This window comes from Harpia harpyja, chromosome 3 (assembly GCF_026419915.1).
Source record: "Harpia harpyja isolate bHarHar1 chromosome 3, bHarHar1 primary haplotype, whole genome shotgun sequence".
In the NCBI taxonomy this organism is placed as follows: Eukaryota; Metazoa; Chordata; class Aves; order Accipitriformes; family Accipitridae; genus Harpia; species Harpia harpyja.
In genome coordinates, this window is record NC_068942.1 from 65513944 (window position 1) to 65533676 (window position 19733).

The following is a 19733-nucleotide window of genomic DNA, read 5'->3' on the forward strand; positions in this document are numbered from 1 at the left end:
GCTATTTGTAGCGAAGCATTTCAGTAACACAGTACAAGTTTCTGTCACAAAATCTTTGATTTTGCCTGCAAAGACTTATGCTGAGTCTTCAGTAGAGACTCTTAACAGCACAGGCAACCAGATGATCTTGTATTTATTGCAAAAGACTTGGAGAAAAAAAAAATAAATCACACTTCTCTGAGCTTGCTTTGGGACTTCGGTTGTCTTTCAATGTACCAGGTTATTATGTAGCCTGTGTAAGGCTAGAACAGCCACTTTCTGAAAGAAAACGAGATATTTGATTGGAAGAAACTGAAGAAATGCAAGAGAATACTATGCTCGTAGATGCAGGTCAGATTTTGAACACAGTCTCCTACACAAAGTCCCTACATCTCATATTAAAGTGCACTAAACCAAGAAGCCCAGTTATTAAGAACTAGAAACTTCCCTAAAAAGATCATGAAATACTTAAAAGTTAGCTCTTTATTTAAATTTTCTTAATTCAGAAGGGAATGCATTTTGGCAGAGTTATAATGAAGATGAGAAGCTGCACTTTTGTGCAGTCACAGAGTATTAAACATACCACATTCCTTCTATGTGATTTAGAAAACTAATCAGGGGCCATCATCAAGCAGATTTTCTGTAATACCTATGCAGTTAACTCAGGTTGTAAATCCTCCCACCCTTGTGTTCAGAAGGAGGAAGAAGATTCCTGCTCCAAAAAGCGCTGCAGGCCCAGCTCAGAATTTGGTAGTGCTGGTCAGACTCTGACTTTCATCCACAGTTGTGTTGATATGAGTTTTCAAAGACTAGTATGCAGGCAGGCAGGGAACAATGTTCAAGTGTGATGCCTGCAGGGAATCAGTTTGCTTAACACCCTCCACTGCACAAATACACCCCATACACGTCCACACCCCCAAAACCCCACTTGCCTCATTTAAAATAAAACCCGTCATACCATACATATTCTGCTCATCAATTCCAATTAAGAACATAGGCAATAACATATAGCTGGAAAAAAGCTTTAACTTTAGGTTAACTTTAAATCAAGAATCAGATTTTGCAGCTGGATTGTTTGGGGTTTTTTTTTAATTTGCTTTGTAGCAGTATATGTGTCTGGTTTGGGGCTCAGCTTGAAGAGCTCAGAAAGCTGCTCAGATGCTGGTTTTGAATCCTAGAGAAACTCCATACAACGCTCTCACTCCCCCCTCTGAAAGGAGATGTGCTCAGCTGATTACACAGGCATCCCTAGTCCACCGCAGTGTGAAAGGAACCAGATCTGTGTAACTCCCTTCCATAGCCCATCTTCCTCCTTTTACCTTGAAAAGGAGCTGTAAATTCAGACGGTGCTATGATTCTGAGCTAACACATACTCAACAACAAGAGCTACCCCATTACTGGGAAAAAGATGCAGCCTGGAAGAAAAGCATGTTTCTCCTGCATCATGCGATGCTCATGGCTAGATGCAACCATGACATAGAAATAACCTGCCCCTGCAACGCGACACACAGCGTGCTCTGCACAGCAAACACAGAAGACTACTGCTGCTTTAGGCTTTGCCTGCTATAGCCAAGCGCAGTATTTCAGGACATTGTAAGACTGAAAATCAAAGCAAACAGATGTCTTCAAATTCGGTAGTATCACTTGAATTAGTAATTACATCAGAAGTGTTGGTTCTGAAGAGAGTCATTCTCAGGATGACGGTGACAATTTGGTCGATGGGCATTCTCCCATTATGGAGAACCCTTCAGTAAGGGCACTGTCATTCTGTACCATAAAGGTCAGCACTGGCAAAAGACACTTCATGAAACCTTGTGACAAATGGCAGAGCTGTCCCAATATTATCTTATCCAGCCATCAGCTAGAGATGTCTCAAATGGTAAACGCAATAGAAAAATAACAAAGAAATCCTATTTTAGGAACAGCAGTTCTCTGGTCAACTCAGTCTACCAACGTTTAGCTGCAACTCTTCACAGACACATATATTAAGCTTAATTAAAAAACAAATATAGAGTCTGGTTTATTTGAACTATATCTGGTGACATATCACCAGCCCATGGACTTTTCCTCCCCTACATCAAACTCTGACTTTAGCATATGTAATACTTCATTTTGTGCAAACAAGTCTTCCTACAGGATAAGGATCATTACATTAAATTATCATTAATTTTAATTACCAGGCTATCTCAACTCTGGATATGTTGCCCAGCCCTAAAGATATGTTTTGTTTCAAACTACAAAGCAATGTCTCTCTTCTGGACTGTTTTTAAAAGCCATGACATTTATTTAACCCTAATGACAATCAGTATAAAGGAGAAAGCTAAATCACACCACTGAAATGGTAAACACCAAGTTCCCAGTGGTGTCAACCTTTCTCTGATCCCTTCTTCCAAGAGACTGCTCCTTGCAATTTGATCAAACTTGAAAGCCCACAAGCACTTTTGGAGATTAGCTGGTGAAGCAGAAAAGAAGAAAGTGAGTTAGGGTGGACAGTGAGTGTAAGAAAAGTGTTTCGTTGTGCACATTATTTCACGCTTGATCCCCAGAGCTCTTTTTATTAAACATGTTTTATATTGCTTGAATGACAATCTGTACTGAATTTCCATATACCCTCTTCTGCCAACAGTCAACCAAGCCCAGCACTGACACTGGCCTTAATTTAACACTGAGAAAGTAGAAGAAGATGGAGGAAGACAGGTAGCCAGGGGTCCCACCAGGTCTCTTGCACCCCTGAGGTCACATAAAACACTTGAGTTTTTTACTTGGCTTGAGACAAACTGAATAGAGAAGGGCTCTGGAGACAAGAATGGGACACTACAATTTTGGAGATATTGACAGATAAGGACAGGGGAAAAAAAAAAAAAAAAAATCACACTGCTTTACGTTTTGGCTACCTTTGGGGACATTGGGATCTGAAGCCTAAATAGTATCTCTTCTCATTGTTCTTGCTTGCCAGAAGTATTCTGCAATGGTAAGACTAACATCACTGTCTGAATGACTAAAAATCAAAAGACTAGGCATTAGACCCTGTGCCTACTACAGCGCTATCAAGTAAGTACAGATCTACTGCTGGTATGGAAGAACACATGCATATTGCGTAGTTAACTCAGATTATAGTCTTAAACCAGATGACCTGAACACAGAATCTGTAGCTAGGTTTGGAGGTACTTTAATTCAGGCGTGGGTTAGATCTGGGAGCCTACTTTCACTCCAGCTACTTCATAAACTTCCTGTTAAGATGCAAATTAAAACTAACCCTAAAATTTTATTAAACACTGTCAGTCCATTGGGGTTTGTGCTACAATCCTCCCGATCCTTCTGTAAACACACTTCCTCATTGACAAGAGTGACTGAAAAAGCTGAGCTGTATGGTGCCCTGGAACTGCACAGCCTTGGGCCACATCCCATGCAGACAGGTGACTGCAGCAATGGGCCACATTGGGATGGGGCACAAGGGATGTTTGGTTGGAAGACCTCACGTGCGTACGGCTGTAGTGTATAGCATGGATGTTGCTCAAGAGCCAGCGTTCACAAGAGCCTAGAGAAGCAATCCTGCTGTCACCGGTATACCCGTCTTTATAGAGAGGGCTTTCATTCAGAGAACATAAACTGCACTTACTTCTCCTTCCCCAGCCTGGTGGGAAAAGTGTGTATTGCCAGCAATTCAAGCTCATTGTGGAATGAGCTTGTAATTTTAAAGTGGCAAATACTGAGCAGGTCAGAAATCCTCCCCAGTGGGGTCTCTGGCACAACTAAGAGTTAATAAAATGGGAAGGGAGAAACATGCACACATTTCCAGACACTTAGAAGACAGTGTCTGTCAAGCTCTGTACCCAGATTTAGCATGTAGGTAAGGTATCTACATTCACACATTGGAACATTTTGTCTGGTTTTTTTTTCCTAAGAATAAGCACTCTCCAGTGGAATTCATGCTCTACTCTTGTACCTGTGTACAACCTAGAATTGTAGGTTCCTCAGGTTCTCTTACAAATAACCTTGTTTGATGCTTGCATCTGTTGAACTAGAGCAGATGTTCTCTAATCATGTTTTTCTTCTCACTAGGGTGAGAAGAGAGCTGCAGTATGAGAAGAGCTGCTTGCAGCACTGGTTACACCTGGCACTGAGGATAAACAACAAAAAAAATGCTTCATTTGCTTTTAGTATCCTCTTTTAGCATGTTATTTAATATGGACAGAGAAAACAGATTTTTTTTTTTTTTTAAATCTTTTTCACTGTTTGTTCTCCTAAAAGACTAACTGCTACAGTCATGCCCTGACAGGAAAATTCTGACGTCTGAGTATCTGTTCTCTCACTACTTTGTAATAACTGGCATTAAGTTCTATCAAATAATTTGTTGAATAATTAGGTTTTAAATAGCAACACACAAAAAAAAAAACCCCAAACAACCTGCTTAAATTTTAATTACTGACTTCTTTTGCAATATCCCTTTCAAAAACCAGTGCAAGGACTAGCAATTTATTCTCATGATTATTAATGCAACCCCATTACACAGCCTGAATTTCCTATTCCTCTGAACCTGTCTTCTCTCACTCATGTTCCCTGCCTCCTTTTTAAGGGAAATAGATGAGTATCCTCCCAGAAAGGATCCCTGCTCAATCTTACATTCATAGATCACGTAGTCAGAATGAAAAAGGGAAGGCAGAGAAATGACAGAACAACAGCAAAAGGTCAGAAAACTGAATTTCTTCCGCAACATCATTCTAAATCAAAAGGCAGTGAACTCGCAGATCTGACCCACAAATGTTAGTTAGAATCAAATCAGCTGGATGAGAAGTGCTGGAGGCAAACCCGGATGCCCCGAGTAATTCCATTCATCTTCCACTTGCCTTCTGTAAAACAACAAACTACCCCTACTGCAGCTAGACCAGGGGTAACTCAAAGCAGAGCTATGCACAAGTCTCACCTCACAGCACAGGAATAAGAACTGGGACCCGCAAAGAAAATGGCATACTTTTAAATTGAACACTGCAATCCTTCTGCTTCTTAAAATCAATACATGTTCCTTTTCGCTCCAGTGCTGTACCATTATGACCCACGGGGGTCCCAAGAAGCGGGCAGGCTGGCCTTTCTGGGGACAGAAGGAGCTGGGCACCAAAAACCCCACCATCCTTCGTGGGAGACAGGTCTCACTCCTCCAGAGCTGTCTGAGCATTCCTGCCTTGCTGTTCTGTGCATTATAATTTTCCGCTCTAGAGGTTTATTTTAAGGTCTGAATTAGGTTCTATAGAGTTTGGCTGTTACTAATAGGTCTAACAAGCTGCAGTTTTGTTTCTTTGCAGAAAAAAAATTCACAGCAGTTCCCGGTACAATAATTTTACAATCTTATTTTTCAACTTGAAGCAGGGTGTGCAGGAATAAACTCAGAGACATGAAGGCGATCGATCTAGCTGAGGGACTGGGCCCTGATGACATCCATCGCTTGAAGAACCCAAGACAAAACTGGGACTCGTGCAGGTAGGGATTGCTCATTTCTGAGAATTAAGCCAAAACATTGGCTTCCTAATTAAATCAATCCTGAGATCCCATAAGACTTTCTGGCGTATGCTTGCTACTTATACTCTTTCAGAGCTCAGCTGCACCACTCACTCCCATCTCACTGACTTCACTTTGCTTAGTACAAGCTTGCGCTTACACTAATCTTTGCATCTGTGCTTTGCTATACTGATACCTGCAAGTTATATGTGATATCCTGGGAGTTATTGTTCATAACTGCCCACTGTCCAGACAACCCCCCCTTCAGCACCAATCTTTTTTCTTTTCTTTGGGTTTTTTTTGGTTTGGTTTTTTTTTTTTTTTTTTCCAAAGCTCAAATGCACCAGGACTTTTCTGTGACCAGAATGTTTCATTCCAGAAAATGAATTCTGGGGGTTTTTTTTGGTTTAGTCAAGATAACTGGATTCAGGAGACTCACTACAGCACAGGTCTTGCTAGCCTGAAGAACGCTGCCCCACATACCAACAGTTCATCTATGCTTTCTTCCCTCCCAGTTATAAACTACACCTTTTCCCAATAACTACACAACAACCAGGACTTTCATACTACTCAGTATTTCAGTTTTATAGTCTCAAACATTTCTACAAAATGGCTGTGAAATCCAAACTGTGAAGGACTGAAGCATTCAACTCTATGCTTATGCTCATAGCACAATAATAGACTATTAAGATATTTAACTTAAACCTTTTCAAGGCATGCAACTCGAAAGGTGCAGCACCAACCTTTCGCATTTCACAGCTGATTGAAGAATTAAGGAGGATTCTCCTTAGCCCCCTTCAGATTTGTCTAGATATTGGAGAAATTACAAACTAAGCCATGAAATGATTGAAATGATGCTATAAAAGCAGGATCTAAATAGGTCTAGGAACCCTCATTCTAATCTGTGTTTTTCTACTCAATTTCGGTTTGCTCTGAGCAAATCCCTTATGAACTGCATGGCAAGACATTTCTATAATGATCGAGTGAACAAGTATTATTTATGGCAAGATTTATATAACTACATATACGTGGGAAGCTCAGCACAGTGTATTTTTAGCATCAGATACTGCAGGCTTCAAAATAATGACAAAACCTGAATGTTTAAAGAAACCAGGTCATAGCTCAGAATTCAGCTTTCACTAAATGCTGTTTCAAAGCGTTTCCTCTGTATGCCGTTACAATTAAAAGCTATGTGGACACCGTGGAAGCCTTACTATTTTCCCCTAACATCGTAGGATCATTTGTATTACAGTGGCATTGGAAGGCAAATATTTTGAGCACTGTGCAAAACACATGATAAGAGGTAGTGTCTCCCTCGGAGAAGTTTCAAACCAAACAAATAGGACTGATGAAGGACAGAGGTGTGAAATGAAGAAATAAGGGGGTGGAGAGATTAATACCCAGGCACCGTTGGAAAGGCTTGGAACAGGATCAAGCCTTTCAAGCCCTAACACAGTGGAGTTCTGCTACAGGTTTGTCTTTAACAACTTCAAATCTCTCTCCTTACCTTCCTGGCTGACACAATACCCTTTCTTTAATTGAGACAATGATGTTGCAGTTCCTAGATTAATACTATGTGCCCTACAGCCACTAAAATCACACATCAGCACCTTAGTCTTTAGAAGTTGCAGCACATGATGTATACAGAGGAAAAAAATTACACCATCAGAGCACAAACCAGAAAATATTTTGAAAAAATCAGTTGTTTTTTTAAAGTCAAAAAAGAAGGTAAGAGGAAGCCCACTTACATTTAGGTTGCAAATAAAACAAACTTCCCTATAAGCCTGAACAAACGTTCAGTGCATGTGGATCTACCTTTACAAAAGGAAAACCGAATTTTCCTATAAAGGCTAACCAAGTATGGAAAGTTATTAAAAAAAAATTCTCTTGGACAAAATAATATGAAAAACAAAGACCGCATGAGAGTGCAGAAGGAAAATGGATAAAAACCAGCTGCATATGACGAGACACATTAAATTCAATATGAAATGCATTTGTTCTACTCTTCAGCTCTAGGCAGGCTTTTACTTTCACTTCAACTAAATAAACACTAATGATCTGATGCAATTCACTAACTTACATAGTTAAAAATATACCTAAAATTTGGTATCTTTCTATTTAGGAGGTATTTTGTTTAAGGATTCTTTCCTATTCCTAAAATAGAAGAGGAAAAAAATATGTGATTGTAGGAATAGATAGAGAACTATGACTGGGCTTTTCTTCCTAAAGATAAAATTCTTGTGATAAATCAGAAATGTAAATATGGAAGATAAGACAAGTACTGCCAGCTTCAGAGAAGTGTGTGCATGTCTAGAAGTGATTCTCATCCAGTAAACACCCATTATGCTTTGAATCCCAGCTCTGCCTCAATATGAGCTGGTTTTGTTTGTGCCAACATTCAGGCTCCAATAAAAGGTGAAACAGCCAATGTAGACAGAAATCTGTGTTGTTAAAAGAACATGGTACTTCTTTTTGTGGGTAAACTTGACTGTGAATCAATTTGGACTTGAAATTAGAAGGGATTCTGAACTGTTTAAGTATCCAGACTCTTGAGCCACCTGCCAGCTGGAAGACAGGGACAGGGAGCAGAATGAAGCCCCCATAATCCAAGGGGAAATGGTTAGCGACCTGCTACACCACTTAGACACACACAAGTCTATGGGCCAGATGGGGTCCACCCAAGGGTACTGAGGGAGCTGGCGGAAGTGCTCACCAAGCCACTTTCCATCATTTATCAGCAGTCCTGGCTAACCGGGGAGGTCCCAGTTGACTGGAGGTTAGTAAACGTGATATCCATCTACAAGAAGGGCCAGAAGGAAGATGCGGGGAAGTACAGGTCTGTTGGCCTGACCTCGGTGCCGGGGAAGGTTATGGAGCAGATCATCTTGAGTGCCATCACAGTCAGGACAACCAGGTGATCAGGCCCAGTCTGCATGGGTTTATGAAAGGCAGGTCCTGCTTGACTAACCTGATCTCCTTCTATGACAAGGTGACCTGCTTAGTGGATGAGGCTGTGGGTGTTGTCTGCCTAGACTTCAGTAAAGCCCTTGCCACCATTTTCCGCAGCATTCTCCTGGAGAAATTGGTTGCTCGTGGCTTGGACGGGTGTACTCTTTGCTGGGTAAAACTCTGGCTGGATGGCTGGGCCCAAAGAGTGGTGGTGAATGGAGTTAAATCCAGTTGACAGACAGTCACAGGTGGTGTTCCCCAAGGCTCAGTATTGGGGCCAGTTCTGTTTAATATCTTTATCAATGATCTGGACGAGGGGATCGAGTGCACCCTCAGTAAGTTTACAGGTGACACCAAGTTGGGTGGGAATGTTGATCTGCTTGAGGGTAGGAAGGCTCTACAGAGGGATCTGGACAGGCCAGATCGATGGGCCAAGGCCAACTGTATGAGGTTCAATAAGGCTTCAACAAGGCCAAGTACCAGGTCCTGCACTTGGGTCACAACCATCCCATGCAACCCTACAGGCGTGGGGAAGAGTGGCTGGAAAGCTGCCCAGCAGAAAAGGACCTGGGGGTTTTGGTCAACAGCCGGCTGAATAGGAGCCAGCAGTGTGCCCAGGTGGCCAAGAAGGCCAACAGCATCCTGGCTTGTATCAGAAATAGTGTGGCCAGCAGGAGCAGGGAGGTGATCGTCCCCCTGTACTCGGCACTAGTGAGGCCGCACCTGGAGTACTGTGTTCAGTTTTGGGCCCCCAAGACAGGAAAGACATTGAGGTGTTGGAGCATGTCCAGAGAAGGGCAACCAAACTGGTGAGGGGCCTGGAGCACGTGTCTTACGATGAGCGGCTGAGGGAACTGGGGTTGTTTAGCCTGGAGAAAAGGAGGCTGAGGGGAGACCTTATCGCTCTCTACAACTACCTGAAAGCAGGTTGTACCGAGGTGGGTGTCAGTCTCTTCTCCCGAGTAACAAGTGATAGGACGAGAGGAAATGGCCTCAAGTTGTGGCAGGGGAGGTTTAGATTGGATATTAGGAAAAATTTCTTCACTGAAGGGGTTATCAAGCTTTGGAACAGGCTGCCCAGGGAAGTGGTTGAGTCACCATCCCTGGAGGTATTTAAAAGACATGTAGATGTGGCTCTTAGGGACATGGTTTAGTGGTAGACTTGGCAGTGTTAGGTTTATGGATGGACTTGATCTTAAGGGTCTTTTCCAACCTAAATTTTTCTAATAAGGTGAGGAGAAGTGGGAAAACTTGACTGCTCTTCCCACTGGATCACCCTGGGCTTCTGAAATGGGCTGGATGATAAAGTGCCTACAACAGGCGGGCCAGAACTCGATAAGCTTGGTTATGTAGTGTATGTTGATAAGCCTGGATACCGAACTAACACAGAAAGTCCAATTTCCTTCCAGGAAGAACAAAAAAAGGAGCGTTTGGTGTGCATAACCAGTCTGTCTGCCTTCCATGCTCTTTTTTGTGCTCTGGGGGAGCGAGGCAGCCTCACAGGTACATATGTACCACTTGTTGAAGCTGTTTCAGCTACTCCCTATCTTTTCCCACAGCAATAGCTTAGGTGGCTGCTACTGCTGCATCTGGTGCATGAAGCCAGTCCCAGGCAAACATTCACAAACCAACCCCGTAAGGTCCTCCACCCATACCTGCCTCCAGAGAGCAACATATGCCTGTGTGTTTGGCACAGGTACTGCTATTGTTTTAGCTACTTGGTTACATAAACAATCTTAAAGCTTCTCTAACCACTTAAATGATGGTACTGGTTACACATCTTCAGCCTGTTTCACACAGGATTTGTCCTAATTCACAACAGTATCTTTGAAAATAATCACTCTAAGGAGTAAGGGAAGAGGCAGAGTGTTGTATGATCTTGGCTCAAGACAGGCATGCACTTGCAAAGAGCTGCATCCACAGAGCAATTCCTGCCAGAGGTGCAATTACCATCTGGAATGGTAACCCTGCCCCAACACCTGCATGGATGTAGTTATACAGACTATAAAAGTGCTTCTTCTGGTACAGTTCATCCCTCCTCCCACGCAGGAAGTTGTGTAAGAGCATCCACATTACAGCCATCATTCACTGGAAGGAATGAAAAGCAACACACCTTATGCAGACAAACCCTCAGACCCTCCTAGATGGGACTCTCCTGCAACTCCAGCCCCCCATCAGTGTGAGCACAGTTTGTATTTTACTTCTGCATATAACTAGTTTACAGCTATAGTAAGTCCTTAATGTTAGGGATAAGCCAAACTGCCTGCAACAGGGCTCACACTTTCGTCACAGTGTGAAACAAGATGCTCTTCAGTGAAGCATAAAGCAAAGCTCCTTTACTCTCAACTCATATAGGTGTCCAGAAGAACAAGTTGCCTTTCTCCCAGGGACTCTTGAGCCAGCAAGCTATGGAGTAAGAGTGGGAGAGGAACGGGAGGAAAAGAAGAGATATTTTCCTCTCTTTTCTTCTTCTCCAAATTCTGAAATCTCAGAAATGCTCTCTCCACCACCCTTTTTAAGTTCATTATAAATGATCATTTCTTCAGTGAAAATAAAATGGGTATTTTCTGATCTCTTCTAACATTATTTTCTTTCAAAATACCAAAACCCAAAAGCAATTACAATCAGCTCTAGTGTCTAGGACATTTACTTTCCCACAGTACAGGACCTTGAGAGGAAGCATCATGCTTACAGAATTGCCTATATTTCATATACAGCTTATAAAATGGGAAGGCATACAAACATTGTGGGGCAGTGCTGGAAGACACAACACTCAGAATGACTACAAAACCTAGCAAATGTAGAGCTCTGCACTCCCCTAAGCACTTCTACTATCTAGGTAAACACATTTCAAGATTTAGCAGTTTAACTAACTGGCAGCCTAACAACTGATTAGAAAACTCAGTATCAAAATTCATGATAACTGCAATAAAATGTCAGTGTAGATTTCACCCCCAAAACTGACACCAGACTCCAGGTTGCAAAGTGTCCTGGTTTCAGCTGGGATAGAGTTAACTGTCTTCCTAGTAGCTGGTACAGTGCTATGTTTTGAGTTCAGAGCGAAGAATGTTGATAACACTGATGTTTTCAGTTGTTGCTCAGTAGTGTTTAGACTAATGTCAAGGATTTTTCAGCTTCTCATGCCCAGCCAGTGAGAAAGCTGGAGGGGCACAAGAAGTTGGCACAGGACACAGCCAGGGCACCTGACCCAAACTGGCCAACAGGGTATTCCATACCATGTGACGTCCCATCCAGTACAGAAACGGGGAAGTGGGGGGCAGGGATTTGCCGCTCAGGGGACTGGCTGGGTGTCGGTCGGCGGGTGGTGAGCAATTGCACTGCGTATCATTTGTACATTCCAATCCTTTCATTATTGCTGTTGTCATTTTATTAGTGTTATCATTATCATTATTAGTTTCTTCTTTTCTGTTCTATTAAACCGTTCTTATCTCAACCCACGGGTTTTGCTTCTTCTCCCGATTTTCTCCCCCATCCCACTGGGTGGGGGGGAGTGAGTGAGCGGCTGCGTGGTGTTTAGTTGCTGGCTGGGGTTAAACCACGACACAAAGACAGCAAAAATCAACCAAAACCAAACCCATTTGCAATCTGGCATACCTGCACAACAACCTAGAACAGATCCATGGAATGCCAAAGAATTTATGCTAGAATTCATTTCCCTGCAGCAAAATACAAGGAAAGTGCATTTGAACTGGCTAGCTTTCTTGGTGGAAGCACCCCTCCTGAACTGCATCTGCCTTCCTGCCAAAACTAGCAGGTTTTTTTTAAATATTTTCTTAAATAGGAACTAAAAACCTGTCCCCAAGAACAACAATAGCATCAACAAATTACACAGTACCAGAAATCAGTTGCTGTGATACACTTCTCTCCTTCTAGAAACCCAACACTAATTGCCCTATACTGAAGTAACGGCAGTTTATCTCCTAGCAAATGCTTGTGAGGATTCCCAAATCAGCAATTAGCATCTGTCCCATTGTGCTTCTCTGCCTAATATCTTACGCAAATTATACAATTTATAGCTTTAGATTTAATGTGCGGTTGCCTAACACTGCAAGGCAAGAGGAGCCTGCTGATTCAGGAATGCATCACTCAACTGCCTCACCCTTGTGAAGCAAGTGACAAACTCATTCCACAAATTTCTCCACGAGGGAAGAAATACTTGCTCCTGCTGTGCCATGTCCACGTGAACAGGTGCAGCCAGACCACAGCTCCTCTCTCAGCATCCCAAAAAAAGCAGAATGAAGCCAGCTTCAGCCCAGAAGTCACATAGCTAAAGTAACATGACTGTGTTCAGCTAAAACATGCTGCTTTTTGTAAGGGAGCACAGCCAAACATATCCAGGTCTGGCTGTACTGACCCATGGAGACTTTGCCCCAGTGGGAGCCCAAGACTACTCAGGCTGCTTAGCTCTTATGCCAGCACAGGTAAACATATATGCTACGGGTCTCCCTCTGTGCTGGCCCTGCACAGGACAGGTATCTATTAACATTTCAGCATGACTTCGTTAAGCTCCCTGGCTCAAGCTGTCAGTAGCTGATGTTTTTTATTCTGAAGGACAATCAACATCAGAAAATACTGGTCTGGAAAGGTTACCAGGTTACCTACCCCAGTCCCATTGCATGCCAGCAAGATAAAATGCTCCTAACACCAACACTGGCAGATGTTTAACTATCTAACCTGTTCCTAAAACCTCCAGTACAAGAGGTTCATAACTACTCCATTAATTTGTCCCAGCACTACAGTAGCCTTGTGACCAAAAATCTTATCATACTTACCCCCTCCTCCCAGTGTTCAAACAGCACACTCACAGGCTTCTCAAGTGCTGACTAACCCTCAAAAGGTTCCCCTGGTGAAGCAGGGAAGTTGGGCTGGCGTTTTAGAGATCAAGAGAGTAAGCAGGGCTGTCATCATGCCCTGAATCTCAACAACAGAGATAAAAAAATGCCTGGCTCCTGGCCCTGATGCTCTATGCACTGCATTTCTTCAGAAACATCAGGTAATACAAGTCAAATTAGACTATTAGAGAAACGTAAGTATCCCTGCAAATTTGGCTGAAATGAAACTGCACTGGCATTACAGACCCTAAAGTCTCAGAGCCATATTAACCTATGCCTTGCCCACAATGATGCATGTGGATTAGCTGTATTACATATGAACCAGGACCTGGCACAGGATGGGGCTCATAATCAGTGTCCCGACTACTTACCTGGATGGGCCTCTTGTCAACACACCAGCAAGTAAGCTGGTATGATAGATTAAGCTCTGTTTTAAGTGAAGAAATTGCTTCAGTGAAGTTGAACTTTCCCACACAACCAAGATCTTAGTGGACCTTCAAACATTAATAAAATACAGATCAGAAAAGACAAAGCTCTTCCTGAATGTTAACATCTTCCATCACCTTCATAGTATGTTTAGTGTCTCTTGGTCAAAAGAGAGGCCTCATTCAGAATATTCATATACCCTTTGTCAGTAGATGCATGGTGGGTAGATGTCTGAAAGACTAACACTCTGCGTCTCTGCAGGATAGATTTCACTGCTGGCTGCTCACTGGCACTCAGGGACAGAGGAAACACCCCCATGGTGTCCTCAGGCTGACTAAGAAGGACCTGGAATATTAACACTCCACTCCTGTAGGAATCCCAATGCCGCGTCTAAAGTTAACACGCTCAGTAACAGCTGAATGCTCACTTCCCTCCTTGCCCAGCAGACATTAAAGAAGCTGGCAGCTGAGCTGCAGCAAGGGGGAAAAGCTGCAGCTATTCTGATCATGGAGCAAGCTTGTTAGGGTGGGCAGGAGGGTGAGACCTGTGAAACACTATCTGTTCAATCATTTTCATATTTACATGGGAGATAAATTTTGCAACTGGTCAGTCGTCCTCATGATTTTGCCAGGCAGCAAGGGAGGAAATGAAACAAAAATTTGTAAAAGTTGAAAAGTCCCAGTGTGCTAAGTAACGGCCTGTCTCAGACAATGCACCAGCATGACCTGGAAGATGACTTCCTTGATCCTCTAGTAGAACAAAAGCTAACAGACAAACTTCTTCAAGGGTGTTCAGTACCATTATGTCCCTGCCATGTATTACAAGTGCCTGCCCTGCAGTGCCATGGTTCTGTCCCCTTGTGCACACCCCCTTGCCTTGCTCTACAGGGTCTTGTATGGGCTTTAATACAGCAGAAGAGAAAGCTATCAAAGAAAGAAAAAAAACAGTCATCACATCATCCAGCCATATTTCTGGAAGAATAACATCAGGCTCTATATGAAGTTCCCATTTAACATGCAGAGTCCTCATAATAACTAATATAAAATTCCAAGACTTTATTCACAAGACAGTAACAGTGCCAAAACATTACTACTCGTATCAGGTTTAAAAGTTATGTAGAACTAGAAAATGCTTTATATCATTACTGCAGTTTCAGGCATTCCTGCTTCCTGGGAGATGAGAAACAAACACAGGAATTATCAAACCAAATGAGACCACAGTTCAGCTGATACCATGTCATCTCCATTTCTGCTGCTTGACAGTGAATTTCAAATCAGAGGAAAGGGAATATATATTGTCCCCCAAAATATCCCAAGTTACGGAGTTCAGAGTTCATAAATGGAGTTTCTTTTTAACACCCACCAGTCAGTACCATATACCCCCAACCATGATGGTTTGTAAACCTTTTAAACCTAGCTGTGAATGTTTCCTACCCTTTTCAGTCCAGCTAAGATCTTAGTTGATGTTTTATGGCAACTGCACAGATACTGAGTGGAACTCTACTCTGACACGGTCGGAAAGAGAAAAAGGGGAATGTTTCTCCATTTACTCGTACTTTGTTTGCTTAGGTTTTGTTCCACCTCTGCTAGCCCCAAGTTGATCTTACTCACCCCTTGTGTGGCCACCTCTAGGCACTGACCATGCTCCTTTTCTCCAGGATTCCTTTCATGTCTAATGCATATTTTTAAATTCAGGAAAGCAGAACTGAAAACAGTCTTCAGGGGAAAGCAAGTGCTTTATTTCCATAATTGTATGCTCAGTATCTTCAATGCTATTTTTGGCCACCATAATCTTTTTGTTTGGTTCTGTTGGCATGTTCTCTTTTGACTACTGAGGCAGAGGGAGCAGAAGTTTCCAATGAGCTACCCACTGTGACGCCGAGGTCTTTCCTGAGCAGTGAGTCAATGCAGAATTTAACAATGCATGAGCTGTCCATATTATTTCTTTATGGGCCCAAGAGACTGCAATAAACTGGATCTATCATCATGCTGACTCCTCACTGACTTTTGGTAGACCCATCTGATATTGCTGTCTCCCACTGCCTGGAAAAAAACTAAACAATTTGGACTTATCTGAAAAATTTGCCATCCTGCATTCATCCGCCCCTTCCAGAGTTATTAATAAAAGTCCTGGAACACCACTAGTATGGGATGCTTGACTTGCCACATTGAAAGCAGTTTATTTATCTCTGTGTCTTGGTCTCTGCCTCACACCTTCTGTTGCTTTGGTTTACTTAACATCTGCCCTCTGAGCAGCGATTTTTTTTTTTTTTAAAGTTATTTCAATGTGCTGACTTGTGTTCAGTTATCCAATCTTTAGCTGACAGCTTCAAAGAACTCTAATAGGCCAGAAGGCCTGAAGGCAACCAAAGCAACATGGCTATGCAGTGCCATTTGGGGAACACACAATTTCTACTAGTCAGACTATTTTAGCCCAATTTAATAAGCAGTGGTTCACTCTCAGTGTGCAAAACTAAACAAGTTGCATATTTCCCTACAAATGCCATGAGTTCTGAAACATGCTCCACATACACCTTGCCCACCAAACAGGGTATGAAAGGATGCAACATATACCTGTAACACTACCACTCTTTCTTCTCAGCGTAGCATCCTTCCATTTTCATAGAGCTAAGCTGTATCCTGCAGAATCAGTTTTGTTTGTTTTACACAAATGCAGTATAGTGACCTGAACCATGATTACTGACACTCCAGAAGAGGTGACTGTCTCCATATAGCCATACCAGCCCATGGATGCATTTGGATCTCTCTATTTCCACCCCATATACAGCGTTTACACATCAGAAAAACAAAAAACCAGCACTTTCCAATCTCTACTGTAAGAGAAGTACCCCAAACAGGAAGAAAAGCAAGATGTTAGTGGTGTAGTGTATCAAATGACGATGACAAGTAAATGACCTTGTCCAGGAAGACTATCAAGCAACTAACCATAGAGGTTTGGTTCCACTCAGTCATAAACTATACAAGAAACTCAGATCATCTCAAGTCCTTCCCATCAACCTTTGCACTTGTAGCCTCTTCCACTCTGACTTCAGAAAGCCACTTGGAAAATTCATGAGAGCCAACTACTGACATCAAGGAACATAAAGGCACTCAAGCTTTCATGATTTCTTTGCTAATACACTCAGATGTTATAACAGTTGCACAAAGCCAGCAGATAAGCAGAAACAGGAGCCAACAGTGCTTTTAGACTGGATGTTAGTGGCCCTGGTAAAGGAAAGCATCCTCTTCATGGATCTCTCAGGTACTGTTATCATCAGCTGACCCCATGCTACCCTGATAAAGCCTTAAGGTCCTGCTGGACTCTTCACGAGGAAAGATTAGAATCTAACCATGGGTCTTGCATGTTGGCTAGATACTTGTCTGAGGACATGTGAGGGATGCTACTTTTCTTGTCCACGCTAGACTACTGTAACACATCTTAAAATAAACTGCTTCTTCAGCAGCAGAAGTGACATGAGCACATCACACCAGAACTGGAATAATGTTCTACTAGCTCAGTCCTTGTTTCCAATTCAGATGAAAGGTCCTATTTTTCAAGACTTATTTCTTGACCTCTGATCTTACGACAACGAGTAGAAACATCACGGAAAAAGCCACTTGCTGCAAAAAGTATTCCCAGCTAAGTTTTACATTGATATTGTGAGCAATTTATCTTTCATTGCCCCTTCCTTACTTTTTCTAGCACCCAGACACTTGGGAAAAGTATATTCTCTTGTTGGATGCCAGCCAAGGAAATTTTTGCTCAAGAGGATCAGACTAACTTGAAACACAACCGTGCTGGAATTTAAACCATCCAGTTTATTCAGTGAAGACTTCCTCATGATGAGAAGAATCCCTGCTCCTCCTTTCCTAATTCTAGAGAGGCAGTAATCCTCAAGACTTAATCTGTGTTCTGTTCTTAAAACCCAAACTGGAGATGTCTTAGGAATGCCCCATGACAATGGAGTGCAGTCATGGCTTATATCTTTACCCCATAAAAGCAGATTTGGTCATTCTTCAGATCCACCCAAGCCCCAAACACAAAATTCATAGAAGCTCTTGCTTAAATTACTATAAACTTCTCCATGTTTTCAGCTTTATCAAGTACACAAATGCTTTGAAATGATGCATGTAGGCGTAAAACGAAAGTTACCAACTCTGGTACGCAATAAATGAATCAAAGGTCCAGCCTTGTTTCTTTTTAGATTCGGATAAGCAAAGGAGACTGAAAGTGGGATGCAGATTTCCCATATCTGGCCACAAAAGCACACAAGATTTAAACATTAAACCTAAGTGCACCCAAAAGTAACACCTGAACTTTATAGACAGGCTTCTTTTGAAAGCTCAGTGACCATCAAGACTACTAGGATCAAAGATGAAGATTGTTTGTTGGTTCAAGGAATTCTGGCTGGCACACCAAGACAGAACAATAAAAGTGTTTTCTATATTATTCTCTGGGCTTTGTGTCTATTGGACTCCAGAGTCAGCTTGAACAATACCAAGCTGATGTATCTTAGCAGGCCAGCAGACTGCCACTCCTGGTTGGGAACACAGGGACTGTGCCCATCATTTCCACAGGGGCCCCCAGGAATCTGGTCCCTCCTACCTACGCTGGGACAGAGCTGACAGCTCAAAATAACGAAAACCTGGGAAGGGGGAGGAGAAGCAGAAAGGGAAGGAGAGTCTGCTTGTATTTTCTGTTTATGAAATGGCTAACTTTCAGCATTCTTACCTTAGAAAATCCTTTTGTAAACTACCTTAACAAGAGCAAGCAATGGTACAAGAGAGGAGATTCCAGGTTCCCTTTGGGGCTTCCTGCTTTCTCTTCCTGCCACCTCTCTCAGGACAGGATTAGTCCTTTCGAAGCAGCTGTCTGCTGTAAATTTCAAAGCCAGGGCTTGTTTATCATAACACCAACATGTCCATGTCCCTTTGTCAACCCCCTCCTAGATGCATGAATGAGCTTTTATGAGAAAGATGTCAGGTGACACCTCCCTGGGTCAAAAGTCCCAGAGTCTTTCCAGTTTGACAGATCAGGGCTGAGACCTACCAAGTGCTGACAGCCAGGGTACAGAGCACCACCACGTGCAACACTGCTGTGTGCTGATGCGCTTTGGACAAAGTCCTTCCAGTCACAGAGAATATCAGTTCCATTCCAATTACTTCCCTCCACGCATGTACACTAGTTTTCAGACAGAAATTAAAATGGAGTGAGTGAACACGTACCACACTTGGAGCAAGGTAATGAGACATCTGTTTGCGTGCGTTCTTGGTGGAAAGAGAGCATACAATCAATAAGGGAGACTTTTGCATCCGAAAACAGGCACGGTTATTTGCAGTAGCTAACATCAGCCCTCTAACTTGGATGCTTTACTGATATGTCCCTACATAAACAAGTGAGTATCATGTGCGTGATATAGAGCCTTTAAATTAAAACCAGATTTTCTTTTCATTTTAATAGGAGCTTCAAATACAGATAGAGGTGCCTGAAGTTGACCTCTGTGACTATTATTCTCCCTCCCCTCTGACCAAAACTGCTATGAAAAGTATGCCACAGAGAGTAAAGGCCACAGTTTCAAAAGATGAATGCCTAGAGCTATGTATATACAACTATTTTCAGGCACTTTTAACTGGGTGGCCTGATTTTGAGAAGTTCTGAGTATGCACCACTCCAGCAATGTACATGCTCCCTAACTTCCAAAAAATAAAACCTCACTACCTACTTTGGCATTGAATTGTAAATACCCAGTTTTCTACTCAACAACAGATGTACAATTTTTGTTAAAACCTACGCAGATTGCTTGGCATCAGAGACTCACTATATCAGAGTATGTGTATGCATATTTGGAAAAGAGGTTACTGCCCAGAAAAATATGACATCTAAAGGAAAGAGACAGGCAGATGAGTGTCAAGAGAAGAAAGAGACACAGGGGTGACATGCTGTGCCCAAAGTCACACAGCAAGTCAGAACCAGCACCAAGCAGAAAACCCTGAGCCCCAAATCAAGTGCCTTACCCATTACATCATGCTGAGC

General features: G+C 42.5%; 1 protein-coding gene across 4 annotated transcripts in view; it reads right to left on the minus strand.

Moving 5' to 3' along the window:
* ITPK1 (inositol-tetrakisphosphate 1-kinase) overlaps nucleotides 1–19733 on the minus strand; it is a 159459-nt gene that overhangs the window by 42349 nt on the left and 97377 nt on the right. The gene's annotated exons all lie outside the window — the stretch shown is intronic.